General features: G+C 40.5%; 1 protein-coding gene and 1 long non-coding RNA gene across 2 annotated transcripts in view; one reads left to right on the forward strand and one right to left on the reverse strand.

Annotated features, from left to right (window-relative positions):
- LOC134288187 (uncharacterized) overlaps window positions 1-24,219 on the forward strand; it is a 504,266-nt gene that overhangs the window by 274,976 nt on the left and 205,071 nt on the right. The window lies entirely within an intron of this gene.
- On the reverse strand, window positions 20,576-22,626 carry LOC109622283 (uncharacterized). Its single transcript, XR_002202021.3, has 3 exons — window positions 22,496-22,626; window positions 22,121-22,434; window positions 20,576-20,890 (listed from the first exon to the last, which is right to left on the reverse strand). It is a non-coding gene; the product is annotated as an uncharacterized LOC109622283 (long non-coding RNA).

The raw sequence follows: 24,219 nt of genomic DNA on the forward strand, positions 1-24,219 counted from the left end.
GTTCTCCGTGAATAGCTCCGGGGATTCCTTCAGTAAGTTTTCCGCGAAATCCGCCTGGGATTTCTTCGGGGAGTGCTCTAGGAATTCCTCCTGGGATTTCTTCAGAAATTCGTCCAGGATATCCGCCAGGAAGTCTTTCAGGAATTCCTCCAGAAACTTCAAGGTTTTCTCCAGAAACTCCTCCAGTATTCCGCCGGGATTCCTCCAGGAGTTCTTCCAGTAATTATTTAAAAAAATCCTCCGGACATCCCTTCAGAAATACCTCCGGAGATTACTCCAGGAATTCCTTCAGGAATGCCTTTGGTAATACTTCCTATAGATATTGTTCCTGGAATTCTTAAAAAAAAAAATCCTTCCAAGATTTTTTCCAGGAGTCCCTCCGAGAATTCTTCCAGGAATTTTCCAGATATTCTTCCAGGAACTTCTCTGATGAATCTTTCAGGAAGTCCTTCGCGAACTTCTCCGGGGATTCTTCCAGGAATTCCTCCAGTGATAACTTCAAGGATTCCTCCAGGAAAGCTTTCGCAGATTTCTTCAGAAATTGCTCCAAGATTTTCTCCAGCAATTCCTCTGGGAATTCCTTCAGTGAGTTTTCCGCGAATTCTTTCGTGGATTTCTCCAGGAATTCTTGCAAGGATTATCCAGGAATTCCTCCGGAAATTTCTCCGGGAATTTCTTGAGAAATTCTTTCAGTAATACTTCCAGAAATTCCTCCAGGAATTGTTTCTTGAATTCTTCCTGGAATTCTTCCAGAAAATTTTGCAAAAATTCCTGCAGGACTTTTTCCAGGAATTTCTCCAGATTTTTTGTCCAGATATTCTTCCAGGATTTTTTTCGGGAATTCTTCCAGTAACTCTTCCATAAAATCCTCCAGAAACTCTTCCAGAAATTTATCTATAAATTCCTCCAGGAATTCCTGTGGAGATTCCTCCGCGAACTCCTTCGGGAATTCTTTCGGGGATTCTGGAAATTTCAAAGATATTCTTCCAGGAATTCTTTCAGAAATTCTTCCAGGAAATCCTGCGTGAACTCCTCTGGGGATTTCTCCAGAATTTTTTGAAGAGTCTACTTCAGGGATCTCTCCAAGAATTACTTCGAAGATTCCTTAAGAAAGTTTTCCACAAATTCCTCCGGGGATTTGTCCAGGAATTCCTTCAGGGATTATTCTAGGAATTCCTCCAGAAATTCTTTCAAGATTTTCCCCAGAAACTCCTCCAGGAATTCCTCCGGGATTTTTTTAGGAATTATTAATATTCCAAGGATTCCGCCGTGAATTCTTTCAGGAATACTTCAAGAAATTCTTCCAAGAAATTCCACTAGTGATTCCTCAAAAACTTCCTCTTCCTCGAGGAAGTTCTTCAGAGATTCCTCCGGTAATTCCTTCGGAGATTCCTCCGGAGATTTCTCCGGGAATTCTTTCGGGGACGTCTTTTGGAAGCTTCCTGCGAATTCCTCCGTGGATTTCTCCAGGAATTCCTCCGGAAATTCTTCCAGGTGTTCCTTCAGTTGTACTTTCAGGAATTCCTGCAGGAATGGCGCCTGGAATTTTTCCTGGAGTTCTTTCAAAATAATCCCTCCGAAAATTCTTCCAGGAGTTTTTCCGAAGATTTCTTAAGAAAATCTGCCATGAACCCCTACGGGGATTTCTCCAACATTTTCTTCTGATATTCCTACAGTAATTCCTCCAGTAATTCTTCTGGGGATTCCTCCAGGGATTCCTCCAGAAATTCCTCTGGGGATTCCTTTAGCAATTCCTACAGGTATTTCTCCAGAGGTCACTTCAAAGATTCCTCCAGGAATTCCTCCGAAGATTCCTTTAGACGTGCTCCAAGAATTCCTCTGTTGTTTCTTTAAATAAGTTTTCCGCAAATTCCTCCTGGGATTCTTTCAAAAATTCCTCCAGGAATTCCTTCGACATCGACTTTCAGGAATTCCTCCAGGAATTGTTCCTAGAATTCTTCCTGAAATTCTACCGGAAATTCCTACAAGAATTCTTCCATGATTTTTTCCAGAAATTCCTCCGGAATTTTTTTCCAGAAATTCCTCCGGAAATTTTTCCAGAAATTCCTCCGGGAATTCTCCCAAGAATACCTCCAGGAATTTTTCTAGATATTTTTCTAGGAATTCCTCTAGAAATTTCTCCGAGAATTTCTTCAGGAAGTTTTCCGAGAACTAATCCGGGGATACCTCCAGAATTTTCGCCTGGGACTCCACCATGATTTTTTTCAGGGATTCTGACAAGGATTCCTCCAGAAATTTCTCTTGGGATTCCTCCAGAATAACCTCCGGGAATTCCTCCAGGAATTCCCTTTGAAAGATTCCTTTAGAAAAAGCTGCTAGAATTCCTCATGCATTTTTTTTCCTGAAATTCTACCAGAAATTCTTCCGAGAATTCTTCCAGGATTCCTCCAGGAATTTTTCCAGATATTTTTCAAGGAATTTCTCCGAGGATTTCTCCAGGAAGTCCTCTGCGAACTCCTCCGGGGACTCCTCCAGAACTTCTACCGGGGATTCCTCGAGGAATTTCTTCGGGGATTTCACCATGAATTCCTCAGGAGAATACTTCAAAAATTCCTTCAGAAATTTCTTTCGAAGATTACTTAAAAAAGTGCTCCATGTATTCTACCAGGAACTCCTCTGAGGATTTCTTCAGAAATTCCTTAAAGTCCTGGAGGAATTCTTGGAAAAAGTCCTGGAAAAATTGCTGTAAAACGCCTGGAGGAATTCCTGGTTACTGGAAAAATACCTGGAGGAATTTCTGAAAGAGTTCGTGAGAGAAATTCGAAGGCATCACTGGGAAAATGCATTTTTGGGAAAATCCTCGTATAAATTTCTGGAGGTATTTTCTGAGGAATTTCTGGAGATATGCCCGGACCAATTTCTGGAGGAATTTCTGCATGAACCCTAGGAGGAATTTCTGGACGAATACCCGTAGAAAATCCGAGTAATTCCTGGAAAAATCCCAGAAAGAATTGCTGAAGGAATCTCTGGAGGAATTCCTGGCGGAATTCCTAGAAGAAATTCTGGCGGAATTCCTGGAAGAAATCGTGAAGGAATTCCTGGATGAATTCCTGATGTTATTTTTGGAGGAATCCCTGGAAGAAATCCTGGAAGAATTAATGGAGGTAATCCTGGAAAATTCCTAATGGAATTCCTGGAAGAGTTTCCAAAGGAATTCCTAAGAGAATTCCTACAGGAATTCGTGAATTATTTCCTGAAGAAATCCCCTGAGGATATCCTAGAAGAATCTCCAGAGAATATCCTGTAGAAATCCCGGAGGGATTCCTGGAGATATCCAGGGAAGATTTCCTGGATTAATCTCTGAAGTCTACCCTAGAGAAATTTCTGAAGGAAATCCCAGAAGGAAAAATCCTTGAAGAAATTCTTGGAAAAATCCCTGGAGGAATTCTCGAACAGAATCCTGGAGGAATTCCTGAACAAAACCCTGGAGGAATCCCTGGAGGAATTCCTGGAGGAATTCCTGGAGAATTTTTTGAGGAAATTCTTGGTATGATTCCTGAAAAATTCCTGGAGGAATTCTTGGAGAAAATCCTGGAGGAAACTCTGGAGAAATTCGTGGAGGAATTCATGAAGGAATTCCTGGAGGAAATCCTGAAGGAAATCCTGTAAAACATTCCTGGGAAAATTCCTGAAAAATGGTCCTGGAGGAATCTCTGGAAGAATTCCTGAAGCAATTCCTGGAGAAAATGCCACAAGAATTCCTGGAGGAATTCCTGAGAGAAATCCTGGAGGAATTCTCTAACAAAATCCCTGAGGAATTCCTGAAGGAATTCTGGGGGAAATCCTGCAGGAATTCCTAGAGGAACTCCTGATAAAAAAAATCCTGGAGGAACTCCTAAAAAAATTCCTGGGCAAATCTGAAAGAATTCCTGGAGAAATTCGTGTAGGAATTCTTGGAGGAAAAAATCCTGGAGGAATCTTTGGAAGAATACCTGGAAAAATTCGTGAAAGAATTCCTGGAGGAATTTTTCGAAGAATTCCCGGAGGAATCTCTGGAGAAATTCCTAGAGGAATCCCTGGAGGAATCTCTGGAAAAAAATCCTGGAGGAATCTCTGGAAGAATTCCTGGAAAAATCCTGATGAAATCCCAGGAGGAGTTCGTGAAGGAATTCCTTGAGGTATTCGTGAAGGGATTCCTGGAGGAATCTTTGGAAGAATTCCCGGAGGAATCTCTGGAGGAATCCCTAGAGGAATCCCTGGAAGAATCCCTGGAGGAATTCCTGGAAGAATCCCTTGAGGAAATCCTAAAAGAATCTCTGGAGAAATTTCTGGAAGAATCCCTGGAGGAATTCCTGGAAGAATCCCTGGAGGAATTCCTGGAAGAATCCCTGGAGGAATTCCTGGAAGAATCCCTGGAGGAATTCCTGGAAGAATTCCTGAAGGAATTCCTGGAAGAATCCCTGGACGAATTCCTGGAAGAATCCCTGGACGAATTCCTGGAAGAATCCCTGGAGAAATTCCTGGAAGAATCCCTGGAGGAATTCCTGGAAGAATCCCTGGAGGAATTCCTGGAAGAATCCCTGGAGGAATTCCTGGAAGAATCCCTGGAGGAATTTCTGTAAGTATCCCTGAAGAAATTACTGGAAGAATCCCTGGAGGAATTCCTGGAAGAATCTCTGGAGAAATTTCTGGAAGAATCCCTGGAGGAATTCCTGGAAGAATCCCTGGAGGAATTCCTGGAAGAATCCCTGGAGGAATTCCTGGAAGAATCCCTGGATGAATTCCTGGAAGAATTCCTGGAGGAATTCCTGGAAGAATCCCTGGAGGAATTTCTGGAAGAATCTCTGGAGAAATTTCTGGAAGAATCCCTGGAGAAATTCCTGGAAGAATCCCTGGAGGAATTCCTGGAAGAATCCCTGGAGGAATTCCTGAAAAAAAATCCTTGAAGATTCTCTGGAAAAATTCCTGGAAAAATTCGTGAAAGAATTCCTGGAGGAATCTTTCGAAGAATTCCTGTAAGAATCCCTGAAGAAATTACTGGAAGAATCCCTGGAAAAATCCCTTGAAGAATCTCTGGAAGAATCCCTGGAGGAATTCCTGGAAGAATCTCTGGAGAAATTTCTGGAAGAATCCCTGGAGAAATTCCTGGAAGAATCCCTGGAGGAATTCCTGGAAGAATCCCTGGAGGAATTCCTGGAAGAATCCCTGGAGGAATTCCTGAAAAAAAAAATCTTTGAAGATTCTCTGGAAAAATTCCTGGAAAAATTCGTGAAAGAATTCCTGGAGGAATCTTTCGAAGAATTCCTGGAGGAATCCCTGGAGGAATCCCTGGAGAAATTCCTGGATGAATCCCTGGAGAAATCTCTGAAAGAATTCCTGAAAGATTCTCTGGATGAATTTCTGGAGAAATCCCTGTGAAAATGTCTGGAAGAATCCCAGAGAAATTCCTGGAAAAATCCTTGAAAAAATTTGAGGAAAAATCCCTGGAAGAATTCTCGAAAAAAAACCTGGAGAAATTCTTGAAGAAATTCCTGGAAAAAATCGTGAAGAAATTCCTGGAGGAATTTGTGAAGGCATTCCTGGAGGTATTCCTGGAAGAATCCCTGGAGGAATTCCTGGAAGAATCCCTGGAGGAATTCCTGGAAGAATCCCTGGAGGAATTCCTGGAAGAATCCCTGGAGGAATTCCTGGAAGAATCCCTGGAGGAATTCCTGGAAGAATCCCTGGAGGAATTCCTGGAAGAATCCCTGGAGGAATTCCTGGAAGAATCCCTGGAGGAATTCCTGGAAGAATCCCTGGAGGAATTCCTGGAAGAATCCCTGGAGAAATTCCTGGAAGAATCCCTGGAGGAATTCCTGGAAGAATCCCTGGAGGAATCCCTGGAAGAATCCCTGGAGGAATTCCTGGAAGAATCCCTGGAGGAATTCCTGGAAGAATCCCTGGAGGAATTCCTGGAGTAATCCCTGGAGGAATTCCTGGAAGAATCCCTGGAGGTATTCCTGGAAGAATCCCTTAAGGAATTCCTGGAAGAATCCTTGGAGGAATTCCTGGAAGAGTTCCTGGAAGAAGCCCTGGATTAATTCCTGGAAGAATCCCTGGAGGAATTCCTGGAAGAATCCCTGAAGGAATTCCTGGAAAAGTCCCTGGAGGAATTCCTGGAAAAGTCCCTGGAGGAATTCCTGTAAGAATCCCTGAAAGAATCTCTGGAGGAATCCCTGAAAGAATCTCTGGAGGAATCCCTGGAGGAATTCCTGGAAGAATCCCTGAAGGAATTCCTGGAAGAATCCCTGGAGGAATTCCTGGAAGAATCCCTGGAGGAATTCCTGGAAGAATCCTTGGAGGAATTCTTGGAAGAATCCCTGGAGGAATTCCTGGAAGAATCCCTGGAGGAATTCCTGGAAGAATCCTTGGAGGAATTCTTGGAAGAATCCCTGGAGGAATTCCTGGAAGAATCCCTGGAGGAATTCCTGAAAAAAGATCCTGGAGGAATCTCTAGAAGTATTCCTGGAGGAATTTCAGGAGAAAATCCTGGAAGAATTCCTGGAGGAATTTCTGGGAGAATTCCTGCAGGATTTCCTGAAGGAATTCTGGAGGAAATCCTGGAGGAATTCCTAGAAGAGTTCCTGAAAAAAAAATCCTGGAGGAATTCCTGGAAGAATTCCTGGAGAAATTCGTGAAGGAATTCTTGGAGGAAAAAATCCTGGAGGAATCTTCGGAAGAATTCCTGGAGGAATCTCTGGAAGAATTCCTAGAGGAATCTCTGGAGGAATTTCTGAAAAAAAAATCTTGGGAAAAACTATGGAGAATTTTCTGAAAGAATCTCTGGAAGAATCACTGGAGGAAAATCTGGAAAAATTCCTAAAGGAATCTCTGAAGGAATTTTTGCAGGAATTCCTGAAAAAAACCTGGAGGAATTCCTGGAGAAAATCCTAGATGAATCTTGAGAAATTCCTGGAGGAATCCCTGGACGAAATTCTGGAGGAACTCCTGGAAAAAATTCTCGAAAAAAATCCTGGAGGAATTCCTGAATAAATTTCTTGGATGAATCTCTGTAAGAATTCCTGGAAAAATTCGTGAAGGAATTCCTGGAGGAATCTTGGAAGAATTCATGGAGGAATCCCTAGAGGAATTCTTGGAGGAATCTCTGGAAGAATTCCTGGAAAATTCCTGATGAAATCCCAGGTGGAGTTCATGAAGGAATTCCTGATGGTATTTGTGAAACATGGAACATTCCTGGGAGAATTTCTAGAGAAAATCCTGAAGGAATCTCTGGAAAATTTCCTAGAGGAATCCCTGGTGGAAATCCTGGAGGAATTCCAGGAAGAATTCCTAAAAAAACTGGACGAGTTCCTGAAAAAAAATCCTGGGAGAATCTCTGGAGGAATTCCTGGAAGAATCCCTGGAGGAATTCCTGGAAGAATCCCTGGTGGAATTCCTGGTAGAATCCCTGGAGGAATTCCTGGAAGAATCCCTGGAGGAATTCCTGGAAGAATCCCTGGAGGAATTCCTGGAAGAATCCCTGGAGGAATTCCTGGAAGAATCCCTGGAGGAATTCCTGGAAGAATCCCTGGAGGAATTCCTGGAAGAATCCCTGGAGGAATTCCTGGAAGAATCCCTGTAAGAATCCCTGGAGGAATTCCTGGAAAAATCTCTGGAGGAATTCCCGGAAGAATCCCTGGAGGAATTCCTGGAAGAATCCCTGCAGGAATTCCTGGAAGAATCCCTGGAGGAATTCCTGGAAGAATCCCTGGAGGAATTCCTGGAAGAATTGCTGGAGGAATTTTTGGAAGAATTGCTGGAGGAATTTTTGGAAGAATCCCTGGAGGAATTCCTGGAATAATCTCTGGAGGAGTTCCTGGAGGAATTGCTGGAAGAATCCCTGGAGGAATTCCTGGAAGAATCCCTGGAGGAATTTCTGGAAGAGTCCCTGGAGGAGGTATTCCTAGAGGGACCCCTAGAAGAATCCTGGAGAAATCCCCTGGGTAATTCCTAGAGGGATCCTCGGAATTAACGGTGCAATTCCCGGAAGTGGACTAGTGGACCTCCTAATATATATTCTAGGAATTGCTAGACGGGTCCCCGAAAAAGCTCCTGCAGGAATTGACGATAGAAATTCTAGAGGAATTTCCGGTGGCACACTTGCAGGATTCCCAATGAAACTCCAAGATAAATTGCCAAAGGAACTCTTGCTGCGGATTTCTCGGAGAAATCTCCGATAGAACACTTGAAAGAATTCCCGAAGGGATATTACAAGCAAATTCTGGAGTAACTGGTCAAGGTACTACTGGAGAAACTCCCGAAGAAACTTAAAAAAAGACTCGGAAAAAGAAAACTCTGAAACACTTCAGGAAACTTGTAAAGAACTGTTGAAGAAATTCCCGAACAAATTCATTGAAGAATTCCTGAAGGAATTGCTGGAGAAACCCCGGATGGAACTCCCAATACCACTGGAGTAATTTCCAATGGAATTATCGATGAAACTTTGGGAGGAATTCATTATGAAACTATGGGAAAAAATCACAATGAATCTTTTGCAGGAATTCCCGAAGGATTTCCTAGAGTAATTCTCCATTAAACTTCTGGAGAATTTAACGATGAAAACCATGATATTTTAAGAACCTTTCGTATTAATTGTTGAAGGAACTACGGGATACATTCCAGGAAAACCTTTGAAAAAATCCTGAATGATCTCAAGGAAAAACTTTTGAGGGAACTACTAATTAAATTAACATAAGAAGAATTGGAGAAATTCTAAAAAAAATCTTCTGATCCTGAACCTGATTTCCGGGAATGTCTGCAAAAAAAAAACTAGGAATGCAACTGATTGATCACGGTCTCAAAAATCTTGTTATTCGAAGCGTCTTCCGGAGGAATTCCAAATGGAATTTCTGGAGAAATCACTAAATTCAAAACAGGGAATTCCTACTAGAGGAATCTCAGAAGGGTTTCCCGTTCTGAAAAGCCCAAGAAATGTTTCTGCCGGAAGAATTCCAGAACGAGATCCTTCCAACAATCACTGCCACTTGCCACAGAAAAGTTCACGAATAACCATACAAATAGTGATCGGTTTCCGGATGAAATTTCACAGTTTCCGCAAATATTCCATGTTTTTAGTAAGCACACTAGCAGCCGCTGCGAATTCCGATATTAAATTCCAAATTCCTGCAATGATTTATGCAGTCCGGCTGCTGAAATCTGATTCAAATATTGATATCGATTGAGATTCCATATCCGCGATTAAATTCCATCACCAATGTAAACAAACGCACAACGCAACGCAGCATTGTGGGCAGTGTTTGCGTCAACGCATCCGTCTGCGTTTTTAGTACATTGACGGATCCGTTAACGCTGAAGTCGAAGTCGAAGTGGCAGTGGAACTCACTGATTGCTGCGATGGTCCGTGCACAAATTACATACCACAGTAAGATGTGGACGAACACTTCGCAAACGTTACAAAATTTTGACGTTTCCCATACAAAAATTGCGACGAATAAAGAGTGTGGTAAACATTGACAAGCTTTTCGTTGCATAATCTTTGCATGTACTCTGGGTGCAAAACATGCACTCACCGCACTCATCAGCCATGTGACATTTGAAATGTCAAGTTTTTGGAACTCAGCGGAAAGTCAGCTTCTGATACACTCAAATACGCACGGAACCATTTCTAGCGTTCAATTTGAATAGGTCGTGTAGTGATTCCTAATTCGACCTATTAAAATCGAACGCCAGATTTTTCGGATTTTACGAAGTGCGATTGTCGAGGTGATTGTGATCGAGATTGTGATAAAGATTTTCTATTCACGGGTTAGGACGCCACCTCCTGTCAAATTTTCTTTCATAAAATCGGCTCGTAAAATGGAGTATTGTCGCGCTTATATATTTTTATACTTATGACACACATGTGATACAAGAATCACTGTACAATTGCGCTTGAAATGAGTGCCATACTGAAAATTCTCTCAGTTCAAGTCAGTCTTGTTAAAATTTGCTTGACACTGCGTACCGTTGTACAGGAATCACACTCGTATCACATGTCTGTCCGTGGTATTAGAGTCCGGCGGCGGTCGTACGCCCCCAAGGGTGCTAACCAAAAAAAAGCGCCCGAAAAGGAGCGGTATAATAGGGATAGCGTTGGGAACTCCCGTGGCGATGCTCTTAGTATACAGGGTCAAATATTTGTCCAAAAAGGAACCAATGCTCAAACATTTTGTTTGACTCGATCGAAATTTCATTAGTGTCAAACTGATGTTGTTTCCAGGGGGAGCGACACTACACACTAAGATTCAGATGTTCCAGCTCAGTAATTTTTTTACTGAGTTCAGTATTTTTTCCATCTTTTTATTGAGCTTTGCAAAGATTTCGCGACGATCGTGCAAATGTTCAATCTTTGACAGCACAATGTTCACACATTCAACAACAAAGGAAACAGTGTATAAACAAACTGATTATTCGGTACACCACCCCAAAATAACGCTCCGTTACTGAAAAACTGTACACTAAGACGATTTTCCGTATACCTTTTATGTGTGAAACTACATAGATTTTTGCAATTTGTCTTCACCTTTACAAAATATGTAAGGCGTACATAAAAAGTATAAGCGTCTCCACACATAACTTATATGTATAGAATTACATACATTTTATGTACCTCTACAAATAAACTTCATACGTGGGGTTTATAACGTTTATGTTTGGCGGAGCATGATACCGCCTTACCCCGCTGGTTCGACACGTTTTAATACGACACTTTTCAATTCGTACCCCGCTTATTCGACATTTGTCGAATTAAAAAGTGTTCAAATGTCACGGCGATGAACACTGTAAATACAAAACAGTCTGATATAGCGCTTATACTCACACCCGCAGCAGCTCCTCTTGCAGCCGCTAATTCCGGATGTTCTGAGTTGGTGCTATTCGACACCCAAAACACCTGGAGATCAACCGGAATGAACTGAGGATGGCAGCAATCGTAGAAAGAAGGAGCTTTCCAGTCACACCACCGCAATATCTGTTGAATTTATGTTTCATAACAATTCCGGAAATCAAAACAAAAACAAAAATAGAGTTGCCAAATTTCAATAAGCATGGTGGTGTAGGGTGACCAATTTGTCGAATTAAAAGTTTACCCCGGTTATTCGACAACCGTCGGTGTCGTATTAGCGGGGTAATACGGTAATTATATGTGAGGAATGTATGAAAATTATAATAAAAATAATAAATTCATCCACGTGTTTTTGTTTTGTTTCATTATTTTATTTCGTTTTATTTTGTATTTTTTTATTCAAAGTTATCAAATTTGAGATTTTTAAACACTTCCGAACACATAAATCGCCATGATGATCTTGTCCTTCACCTGGTTTGCCTCCTCCGGTTCTTCATCGGAACGGGACGAATTCTCATATAATGAATCCTCTGTTTCCGTCGCGAGGGTTGCGGCAACTGCTGTCGGTGCTCCTCCATCTACCAGTGCGAGTTTACCCGAAGTTGTCGGCTTTTGATTCCCCGGGGAAGGTAACATTTTCTTACAGCACCCATTTTCTTCTGGATGAAACTTCTGCCGATGAATTATTGAAAAACCGCTGCTTCTCTTCCCGCACATTTATGGATTTAGCTAAAACGATAAAAAACTTATTATTATACAAAAACATAGGTGGTAGTACATATTATGAAACTAATAATTACCTCCAATAAACGGATAGAACATTCACCGTAAAACTCGATGAAGTTCACTGCACATGATTCGGCACAAGATTGCTGTTTCAGGCTTGCTATATTGTCGTCGCGGTTGAAACCCGAAGTTTCCCCACACGCAACATTCGTGTTTTATCCAAATCCATACGTGAAACCTAACGTCAGACGTAGTGCGCTGGGCAGTGGATCTGGCCCTCTACACTCAGAAAAAATAACATATTAAATTTAAAAGTTCTGCACTTAGATTGTGACCAGTTGCTTTTACACTTGGAAAATATGTGCAGCGCTATCAAATCTTTGCCGATTCAATCATTATAGAATTTATGTGCGTCGCTATTTGTTTTCAATAGTTCAGTGCATAGCTTACATTATGATAAATAATGAGCTTATTTACACGTGAGATTAGCATCAAAATATAAATAAATACAAATTTTGCATAATCTACGATCGAGCTGCTTTTATTTGTTAACTAAAGTGATCAATTTGGACTCTGCCAGGCTGTTATCTGATCAAAAGGCACATCCTCATCGCAGCTGCATCCGGCAGCTTCCAAATCGTCAACGCGTTCGTCCTTGGTGACGGTGGAGGAGCAGCGACAATTTGGTGCTATTCTATAGAAATACAAGAGAAATGTAAGTAGTTTGAAAAGGTTCTTAAAGTTTGAATAAGAAGTTCACTACATGCCTTCTAAAACAGCAAGCGACTCGGGCGACGGAGCACTACGTATGCAAAAGATTTTTTCAATTTTCGGCAACAAAATGTGCGTTTTCTGAACGCCATGTTCGTTTCAGGTTTGTTATGTTTGTGTTTGGATTTTATGTTGAGCGGGTTGCTTTTTATCTTGCCACACTCTGAATATATTATTGGAAGAATGAAATATAATAGTGCAACTTTTCATTTTCATTAGTTGCACTTAGAACGATTTTTTTCTCACTCGTTCGCAATCTATGTGCTTTCTGCACTTAGATTCTATCAGTAAATTAATTTGAGTGTATCCAGCGCACTTTGCCCGACGTACGTCCGACACACGGTCTTGGAGAAAAAATGATTTTCACGTGTCGAAAATTCCGATTTTCAACTGCACGAACAATATTTGATTGAGTCTCCCAAACTTCAAAACTATGTGTGAGAATATATAATTTTTAACTATAACATCTCATCTTTAATTTTGATGTTTGCGCACACATAAATGAAAAAGGTTACGTATACAGGGTGTTAGGTTCCTGAGTGCAAACTTTTTAAAGGGTGATAGAGGACCATAAATGGTGAAAAAAATTGTTCTACGCATATGGTCAAATCTCAACCGTTACGTAGTTATTGAACTCCTCATGATTTTGACTCTTATTGCCTCAACTGGCTATAACTTTAGAATGGTCAAACTTATCGCAGTTTTTTTACCCCAATTCGAAAGATTATTGAATTTTCTATCAAATGGCATCTTTGAACCGATTGGTTTAGTTAAATAACTAAGTTTTCTAGAGCAAATAGCTTAAAAGTTTTGTTTTTTAATTTGTTTTTGTCAATTATCTTTGAAAAATGCGTAATAATTTAAAATTCTTTCTTTGGCAAAGTTATGGCCCCTGTTCCACTCTACAATTCGTTGTTTGACATAAAACTTCTATCTCTTATCGTTTTCTTGCAATTTCGATTTAAACGTCGCATTTCAGATCATAAATTTGCAATCGTCATGGTAAGCACTTTTTTGCGCACTGTGCCGCACATTCAAATCAAAATTGCAAGAAAACGATAAGAGTTAGAAGTTTGGCGTCAAATAACGAATTGTAGAGTGGAACAGGGGCCATAACTTTGCCAAAGAAAGAATTTTAAATTATTACGCATTTTTCAAAGATAATTGACAAAAACAAATTAAAACACACAACTTTTAAGCTATTTGCTCTAGAAAACTTAGTTATTTAACTAAACCAATCGGTTCAGATACCATTTGATAGAAAATTCAATAATCTTTCGAATAGGGTCCTAAAGTGAAAAATATTTCCCCGGTTTTGCTGCATAACACGAAAGAGCATGCTTTTCTGATCTCAATGGTAATTTTTCCGAACTTAAGGACAAGGTATTTGGAGTACATTGCTCAAAATTTCAAGAGCACCGTTTTTTAAAACCGTTGAACGGATTTGGATTAAAATGCATCACGCTGTTGACAACCACTGAACGATTAGCGTGATGCATTTTCATCCAAATCCGTTCAACGGTTCTAAAAAACGGTGCTCTAGAAATTTTGAGCTATGTACTCCAAATACCTTGTCCTTAAACAATAACAGAATAGTTAATAAACTTGAAAATAAAATAATGATGAGCAGGTCTTGTTTGACATTCGAGGTCAACCTTGACGTAACGAAAGTGAAACGGCGGGTTGCAAAAGACACCACATTGGCTCACTTTTGACAATAAATGTTCCTGTTTGACATACACGGTAAACAAAATTTACCCAAAATTTAGTGCTAAACAAGGAGTGTTGCAAAAATTATTAAAATTTTTGAAAATATATTTTATGGGCTTTACCTAATAGGAATACTTGAAAAATGAGTAAACATGTCGTTTTAATCAATGCCTGATCGAATTATGCAGAAATTGAGATAGGCCTTTAGGAGCCTACTAGGGTAAAATAAATTGCGATAAGTTTGACCATTTTAAAGTTATAGCCAGTTAAGGCAATAAGAGTCAAAATCATGGGGAGTTCAATAACTACGTAACGGTTGAGATTTGACCATATGCGTGGAACAATTTTTTCCACCATTTATGGTCCTCTATCACCCTTTAAAAAGTTTGCACTCATGAACCTAACACCCTGTATATGTTTAATAGGGTACCTTATAAAACCGAAATAGGGTGATATAATGTGTATGTCAGTACTTATAAAAATAACGATTGCAATGTCTTATAAATTTTATAATCTGAACCTGTATAAACTTTAACTTTGCAATTTTGTCAGTGTAGCGGTGACATCAACCAATGTATGCTGAAACCGGTGTGCATATTTTGTGGTGGGACAATTTTGTTTGCCTGTGCGTCGTATTTGGCGCAAGATCGTCAATACTGAGTTTTCAACAGCAGATTTATCTCGGTACACTCGGTAATCGTATTTACCGTTCAACAGTAACGATATTTACCGTGCATCAGCAACTTTTGACAGTTTGTTAGCTGAGCTCGGTAACACATTTACAGAATATCTGCAAAAGAAGCAATCGAACGTACCGAGTTAAATCTGCTGTTGAGAACTCAGTAAAAACATTGGAAAAATACCGAGCTGATCTTAGTGTGTAGTTTTGCCAAGCCAAAAAACCTCAAAAAAAGCTGAAAAAAAGCCCACAAAAGTCGCTAAGGGCCGATTTCTTCACCTCGGCTTAACTGGTAAGCCAGGCTTACCCATATAGGTGAATTCAGATGACCCCCAATAGACCATTCCCGTGAAAATTTTTTATGTGCTTAATGGCTTTCTGGTAATTTATTGAGCAAACTTTCCAAACAAACCCATATGTTTTGAAGCTTCTAACTATTGAAAAATAATGAAAAACCTGCGAAGTAGCGCTTTAGCCCTACAGTCTCCTATATATTATTTCACCCCAAATTCCGACTGACCCCTTTCTCCGCTATGGCTCGACCACAGCGATGTGGTGAGTTTCAGATTTGCGAACTGTCAGACGTTTGTTTTGTTTTCATCGGCACCTAGATCGGCACCGGCCAAGAGTGTGCAAACATTCAGTCGAAAACCTCCGACGAAAGCACACGTGGTTTTGAGAAAGTGATTTTTCGAGAGTTTAGCGAGTGGAATATTGGAGTTTGTTTGAAGTGATTTTTTGGGACTAGAGTGAAGAAAGTTTTGCAAAACCAAAAGGAAGTAGAAACACGGGAGAAATGACGGGACCGGGGAGTCCCGACCCAGGAGGCGGAACGCCGAAATCTGGCCTAGACGAGAGACAATGGATGACATACGAGTATGAAGAAACCGACGCGGGACCATACAGAGTTATCGTACAGTTGAACGAGAAGCAGGATGACGCACACATCAACAAGCTCGCAGTAGGAAAAATTCTGGCCAAATCGAAGGAGTACAAAGAAAACGTACTTAACCTCAAACCGTTGGGACGCAACAAGGTGCTGGTTCTGGTTAGGACCCCACAGACGGCGAACAAAATCCAAGCGGACAAATCACTCCGGATGCAGAACTACAAGGCGTACATTCCCAAGCACTTTTTGACGGTGTCAGGTGTTGTTACCAGCGTCCCGCTGGAGATGACACCGGAGGAGATTATGGAAAGCATAACCTGCAAAGTGCCAATCCTGGGCGTTTCCAGGCTGCACAAATACGAGAACGATCAGAAGATTCCTACCACAAGGATCAGCGTGACGTTTCGGAGCAATCAACTGCCATGTGAAGTTCGTATGTTCTGCTGTACGAACCAAGTCAAGCCATTTGTCAGCAAGGCGGTTTTCTGTCAAAATTGCCTTCGATACAACCACCGCACCAACAACTGTCGGTCGCGGCAGAGATGCGAAACCTGTGCAATGAACCATGACGAGCAAGGATACGGGCAATGCGCTTTGCCGGCAAGGTGCGCGCACTGCAAGCAAGAGGGACATAAGTCAGGAGATGCAACGTGCCCTGAACGAATCCGACAAAACAACTTGAAGGTCATATTGGCGAAAACGAATCTTACGGCACTCGAAGCGCAGGAGCAATTCCCTATCTACACCCAGAATCGGTTCAGCCTACTGGAAAACACAGAGGACTTCCCCACGCTAATCAACTCATACGCAAAAGTGGCGCATCGACCAAGCAATGTGAACATCCGGACGAACCCCATGGACAAACGAAAGACAACGGACGGAACACGCAAACAACACAACCCAAAACGTACGTCAGAGGAGGCGTCGAACAAAATCATAGGCAACGAGGTAGAAGTGTTCAACGACAAAAAGCGAAGGACAGACGACGAAGTAACGAGGAATGGAACGGCCCTCTTCAATCGTTACAAGACAGATGAGTTCGAAAAATTCCAGTGGAAACTACACCAAATGCAAATGGCGGCACAAAAGACACGGGAAGGAGCACAACAGAACATGGAACCCGCATAGAAAAATACAATTTGCCATAAGTTCCAAACAATAAACTGCTTCTAACTGGCAAGGTAACTTCATCTCAAGGAGTTAGTTTTATGTTGACCAATATGAAGTCAAAACTAAATACTGTAATCAACAGTTTGCAAAACACATAACAAGTAGTAACAATTTGCCATAGTGTACAGGCGTTGTTGAATAATAAGGAAATAAAAACTCGCACTGAATGGTTGCAATGTAGGCTCATATTATATCAAATTGTTGGTTTTTGAATTGGACGACACACTCATACCTATATATTTTACTATACATAAATTTTGTTCAACAACAAGGCATACAGTAGCTTGCATTGTGTTTGTGAGCGATGTGTCAGCCACTTTCGTCGTGTAGTTGTTCAAAAGAGCTTATTTTACGAACGTAACTAGTTAAAATATATGCAACAAATTTTAAATTTACCCAACTATCACCTATTCATGTGACTCCAAGTTTGACTCACTTATCTACCTATTATATATTTTGTGTTTATAAGTTTTAAGTTTGTGACCCTTTCGAGGACTGATATTGATAAAACATTTATTGATTTTTTTTTTATTTATTGCTTTTTGCAAGGCTTTTTGGTAATATGATACCATGATTGGGATAAGCCCTTTTCACATGGTACACGAGTTTTGCTTACCACGCTGCGAGTAAACATTTGACAAACTCCGCAAATTCCACTTCGCCATCATCACAAGCAGCAACCTACGGACAAGCTGCTGCCGATATCCGGATGATTTTTCCTTCCGAACGAAATGTACGGACGCAAGAGGATCCGTGAGCTGCGGACTTACTAGAAATTCAGCCTTGGAACGAAAGAAATGGAATATTCAAAGGTAAGTTATTGTTGTTTTGATCAAAAAGTTTTCAATGAATGAAAACCGTGTTTTTTTTCTTTGTTCTCAGATGACCAATGAAGGTGTGGAGCTGTCGGTGAATCAAGGCGAGTATGCGGCACAGGAGCCTCAATCGGATGCGGCGGTAAACAGCCGGAGGAGAAGAACGCGTAGATGTTTCGGGATGTCTCGGCCTCGGATGGATGTTTACGGAAGTTTGCTTTGGCGACTGTATGAGGTGAACCAAGGTGAAGCTGCATCGGCGACAGTTGCTGCTACAGGATATTGTGATAGTGTCGTTGGTCAATGCGTTTCGTAACACCGATACCTGGCCGCGCAACATCAACGTAGTCATTTCCAAGTTGTGCTACCTTCTCCGGTTCCTCGCCACTCTCATCATCCGGTTGCTGAGAGTGGCGAGGAAACGGAGAAGGCAATGGGGATGACATATCCTTTTCTAACCGGAAAATCCGCATTTCTCCGTGCCTAACCGTCGCTAACCACTGCGGTTAACCCTTATGTGACCGACAGGGTACCCGGATACCCAGCGCCTATTTAAAAAGCACGGTGTAGAAAAAAGCAAAAAGTTTGTCTGACACATAACGGTTAACGACGGTTAGCAACGGATAAATGCGGATTTTTCCGATTAGCGGAGGAGGTGCCGTTCTCCTGGGTAACAACGAGTAACATTGCCACTTAGCCACTGAAATTTTTAAATTAAACATAAATAACATAATAATCTAATGAAGGTTTTTCAACATTTCTATATTAACGGCAGACGCATATCTGGGGTAATGTTTAAAGCAGTTGGAGCATAAATTCATTCTCCAGCAGTTCATTACAAGCACTAGATTCAGTGGCTACAGGTGGCAATATTACTGTTTCGCTTGCATTTCTATAACAAGTAATTACATAGTACGTATTCATTTAGTCGGTTATACCCAGGGTTATAGAGCTTGCTGACGTTTATTCACCTCTCTCTTTCAAGCTTGCAGGCGGGATAGGATTTGTTTTCATCGGGAAACCTTTCCTGATGACAACAAATCCTATTCCGCCTGCATGTTTGAAAGAGAAAGGTGAATAAACGTCAGCAAGCTCTATACCATATGCTAAAATGATTTTTATTATACCCAATATTTTACCCATGTTATCAAAATATACATATGAAACTAATTGTTCCTTTAACTTTTATATTCGAAGCTCGATTCGAAGTAATTTGCTATTTTCTAATAGCTGCTTTTGCAAACAAGTTAATTTATTATAAATTGGAAGGATTGTTTTTGATATAAATTATTGTTTGTGGAAGCAGTTATAAGAAAACAGTAAATTACTTGAATATCAAATATACATTTTGAAAACTGATTCTCACAATACAGTATATTGTTCATTTTAATATATAGCACAATACATGAACTATCTCATGTGCTGTTATGATTTTCTGCCAAATTTATGGTTAAACCACTTTGGAACAATTTGGCTTGCAATTATCCTTGCAAAAAATGGATAATATGTCTACATTATGACATACAGTTTTGCGAAAATTTTGTTCGAGAAAAATGCCGAATTTTTATTGTAACCTAACTTAACCGCCTATTCGCCATATTGTAAAATGGCCCATTACAATATGCCAAATGGGTTACTACAATATTCTTACACTACCACTTACTGTGGAGACAGATCACATGTCATACTGTTCAGGTATTGTAGCACATTGTTGTAAACACTATGCGAGATAGTGCACTTACAGTTGCCAACTATGCGGGAAGTCACCAGTGACAGCGATGAAAGTGGCGCATACAGCCTCGCTTGTGGCGGTCACACAGGACAAGAACAGGTAAGCCAGTCGGTAGGGAGCAAAAACGAAAAAATAAGAGAACAGAACAGAACTAAATAAATGAACAAAACTGATGTCATTTAAAATCATACAGTGCAATATTCAGAGTATAGAGAAAAATAAAGCAGAGCTTGCAAGGGTACTAATAAAAGAACAATATACGGTTGGATTGATATCAGAAAGCTGGACGAAGAAAGAATGCGAGAACAGCAAGTACAGAATTCCTTGTTACAACAACTACTATTGTTCAAGATTCGATGGGTATGGTGGAGCTATGATCATCATACACGAGTCGGTCAAAAGTAGAGATTTTGAGGTGGATTCGACGGATAACATCCAGTGCGTGGGTAGATTCATCAAAAACGTGGATTTAGTGGTTATAGCAGTATATGTAGCACCAAACACTTCGGCGAATGAACTGAAAAGTTTCTTAACAAGCTTGGCAAAGAAAATGGAAGGGTTTAGATCGGTGTTGATTGGGGGAGACCTCAACTCACATCACAGACTATGGGATCAACATCACTCGGACGCTAAAGGAGGAGTGCTGTTTGATTTCATCAACGACGAAGATATCATCTTACTAAACAACGGCGAACCAACTTTCATACCAGCGCAACTGAATAAAAGACCATCGACGATCGACCTGGTCATGGTGTCCCCGGGTCTGTATCAAGACACGAGCATGGAAATCTTGCAATACGGGATAGGTAGCAGACATCTGGTAGGCCACATCGTCATCTCCAGGGACCAACAGCCAAAGGTTAGTTTTTTCTTAAACCGGAAGAAAGTGAAAGAGGAAGTAGAGAAGTTAGACGAAACGCGAGTAGATGGGTTAGCTAGTTTACAACAGGAGATGAAAACAATTCTGAAACAGGCAAAACAAAAAAATCGCTTTGAGCCAAAGTTTTGGTGGAATGAAGAAGTGGAAGAAGCTTGGAAGTGTAAAAACGAAGCTAGAGCAAAGTTTAACCGGAGTGGAACGTTAAGTGACCTGATAGAATTGAAAAGACTAGAAGGGTTGTTCACGAGGGAAAAAAACCAGGCAATGAGAGAAAAGTTACAAACTGCTTCAAAATCGCCATTCACCGCTCGTTTCATACGATTCGAATATAAATCATATGAAACGAGCGATGAATGGCGACCTCAAGGTATATGCTTGAAAAAGATTAGTAATACGTACTTATGAATTATTGAACGTTTCAACTTTGCCAATGTTGGTGAACTCACCCTCGGATTTTCGGATATTTTATAAAGCTTAGCAGAACACCCACCCTAGCCACCATCCCCCCACCCCCAAGGGAATTTTTATTACTTACAAACAAATACAAATCATCACAGTAAAATAAGTATGCCTTGCCATTTGTCCTAACGTTAACCTGGATGGGGATGTCTATGGTGGTTTTCGACATGTAGGGTGAAATGAGAAATCTTGAACAGCCATGATTTCCAGAAGAAGCTGCAAGAAATTGAAAACAATAACGAATACATATTACAACGGAAGCGAATTTGCAACATTCCAACTGTTCTTCAGCCAGACATTTTTTTTTATACGTTGAGATATCGGTTAGAGCCATGCGCGATGCGTAATGCGCACTACTGGTAGCTATTGACAATGGTCCGAGAGCAGTAAATACTTATCTGAAAAAAAAATGTTTTACACCAACACTATTAGTTTAAGCTTAATGGTGTTTTCGGGGATGTTTCTTCTTTTTTTTTTAATTTTTTTGTCAATGTTGTAAAATTAGAGTGGTTCAAATTGTTTTCAACATTACAGTATCAACTTATTAGTTTTTTTTAAGTGAGAATGGGCAGGGGGAGAGGCTATTGTTTTTTAAATTGCATGGAAAGTGAGATGATGAGAAATGATCATGTTCCCGATGATTTTTCCATCGACAAAAAAAATTAGCTCATTTAATTCAAACATTCATTATCAATCGAGAAAATATTTGGTGGGACCGATATGATCACCTTGGTTTTCGAAAAATCCGGATTTTTGGGAGCACGTCCTTATATCATATAAAAGCGCACATTGTTGAGGCTTAGTGGGCATAGACAACCAAGGCCCCACGGGAAGTCTGTTCCGAAATCACAGCTTCAAAGTGCTGAAAATCCAATACATTGTATTGTACAACAACATGGATCGGACTGGTCCATCCGCTGTACATATTAAGAAGGTCTTGAGAACCAATAAACCACCCTAATTTTTTACAGCATAAAAAAAGGTAAACAAAATCTGAACAATTTCCTATGAAAATACCATGTAGTTAAAACTCATAGTCTTGGCGTAAAACTTTTTTAAAGAAAATTTTGGCTCTCGGACCATGAGCAAGAAATGCCAGAACGCTTTATAAAATCGCTGAAGAAACTGGTATCAAATTGTATGACATTTCAATCTTATGTCATAGCTGATGAAAGTTGTGAAATATAAGAGTAAAGCGCAGTTTCGAGTTCGAAAGGAATTGCTCAAGAAACTTCTTGAGTGATTCCTGGCAGAAATTTTCTTCGGTGACTGCCATTTGAACTGTCATTTCTTCGCTACTGCGTACTGCGATAGAAGAAAAACCGGTTTCTTGAGCGATTCAGGCAAGGAATTTCCCATGCATCAAGATAGGCTGAGAAATTCCTTCTGATCTGCAAACAGCGCTAAGAAAGTACCTACTCGGGATCTGATTCTTGGATGACCTACCTTGTTGTTGAGTTCCACTGTTTTTATCCGGTCTCACCAAATATATCCCTTCCTCCACCGCAATCTTATCTATTGAGATTGCCCATTCGTTCTTCTTGGACAGAACGCTGTTCCTTACGATCTATCTTGTAAATCTCATAGTAAAAAGCGTATGCATCGACAAGGTGGGTAAACTATAAATCAAATGGCCTGTGCAGATGGTATTCATGGAAGGTACCGTAGCGACGAATTCTGCATTGGTCACCGCAACGGCAATGTACTTGCTCCTCCTTCCACATCCTGCGAACTCCAGCAGGCCGTCCGTTTTCGTTCTTCTAAAACAAAAAATAATGTGCACCCAAACTTCAGCCAACCAAGCCATTATAAAATACAAACCTGTGGTTTAGCTCCACCGAAAACCACGACGAATTGCCGTCGTCAGATTGAACGTGATCGCCACCGGTTCGTTTTGAACATGCAGGTAAATTTACCAAATTTACCTTTTTATTGCTGGCCTAACCAGAATTTCTAAAATGGAATCGATTGAAAACCTACAGCTTGACGTTTCCAAATGTAAATAAACATTACTGAGCAGGGATCCCAGATGTTCCACATTTATGAGAGGTGAAAAAAATGTTCACCACTTCAGGGTTGCCAAAAACAGCCAAAAATTACTTCGCATGCTGATTTTTATTTAAAAAAGTGGTGAGTTTCTCGGTTTTTGAAAAATTGTAAGAAAATCAGGAGTGCATATAAAAAAAATTTGAAAGCGGCAATAATCATCAAAAACAATTGTCTTTTGAAGAAAAATATAAAAAAGGGGGGTTAGGTCAGACGGGAATGGTCTATTGGGTTGTTTAGTGAATAAAATATTGATATTTTCTATAGCCTAATCGAAAGAGCTCATTTTTCTGAGTATAATGTGATTTTATTGGATTCCAACACCTTTGTTTTGATGGTTAAATCAACAAAACAGTTTTAATTTTCGTGGATAGAATGACAGTTCAATCGTTAAAGTGACAGTTCGACCCGAAGAAAAAATTTTCCCCATACAAACTTTAAATGCATTTTAAAAATAGTTTCCGGTCTCCAAAAATTATGAAATTTCAGATTTCGACTAATTTTTGGGCGGAGAATCTGATTATGGGATAATCCGGATACCCCTAAAGAACCCAATTGTAGAGGCGCTAAGTGAGATAAGGTGAAAATCGTTTGTTTACATCAAAAATTCAATTTTTCGTTTTCAAAATTAACTCATATTTTGCCTTGGTGGTTGCTATTTTCCATTGGTAATGGCTTCTATTATCATCAATCTCGATGCCCACGGTGACAGACACCGGATTGACCAGCTAACAAAAAATCCGGAAGATTGCCCGCCGGAGGCATAGCAAGAGCTCCTCAAATTAATCACATAAGTTGTTCGTAAGTACCTACCGGATCTAAGCGCATCTGAAAGAGAATTAAATTTTCTTTTCAAAACGTGCTCGTTTGTTTCTCTACGATGCGGAATTCGATAAGAAAAAGTGAAAAAAGTGCAGTTTGCCTATGCTGCGCAATGGCAAATTTTAGCGGAGCCCCTTTTTTCATAGGTTTCTCATTCCTGCCACCAGATGCGGAGGGATCGTTAGCTTCCGTTGGATTTACCTATAGTTAAACCTGGTTTAACGCTTAAGCCAGGGTGAAGAAATCGCCCCTAAGACCCGCAAAAGTTTTGCGGGTTTAACCGGATTTTTTCGACTTTTTTCGGCTTTTTTGAGGTTCTCGGCTTGGCAAAACTATTTGGTGTCGCTCCCCTCGGCTGTTTCTTGAGTTCTTTCCTTGTCAAATATTTGACTCTGTGTACTACAGGCCATGAGCCATTTTACGAAGTGACAACAATGTTGATGATGATATTGATTTTCATGGGTTTTTGGACGCTACCTCCTGTCAAAATTCATTCATAATATCGGCTCGTAAAATGGACTATTGACTGTCAAACGATAAACTGCAACGATCGATGCGCCACCATCTTACGAACAGTGGTGGGTGTAGGTACCTTTTTCGCGGTGTTGTTTACGGTGAAGCAACACCGCGAAAAGGGTATCTGTGCTCTCCAACATTCGAAAAATGGTGGCGCGTCG

The sequence above is a fragment of the Aedes albopictus genome, chromosome 2 (genome assembly GCF_035046485.1).
Source record: "Aedes albopictus strain Foshan chromosome 2, AalbF5, whole genome shotgun sequence".
In the NCBI taxonomy this organism is placed as follows: Eukaryota; Metazoa; Arthropoda; class Insecta; order Diptera; family Culicidae; genus Aedes; species Aedes albopictus.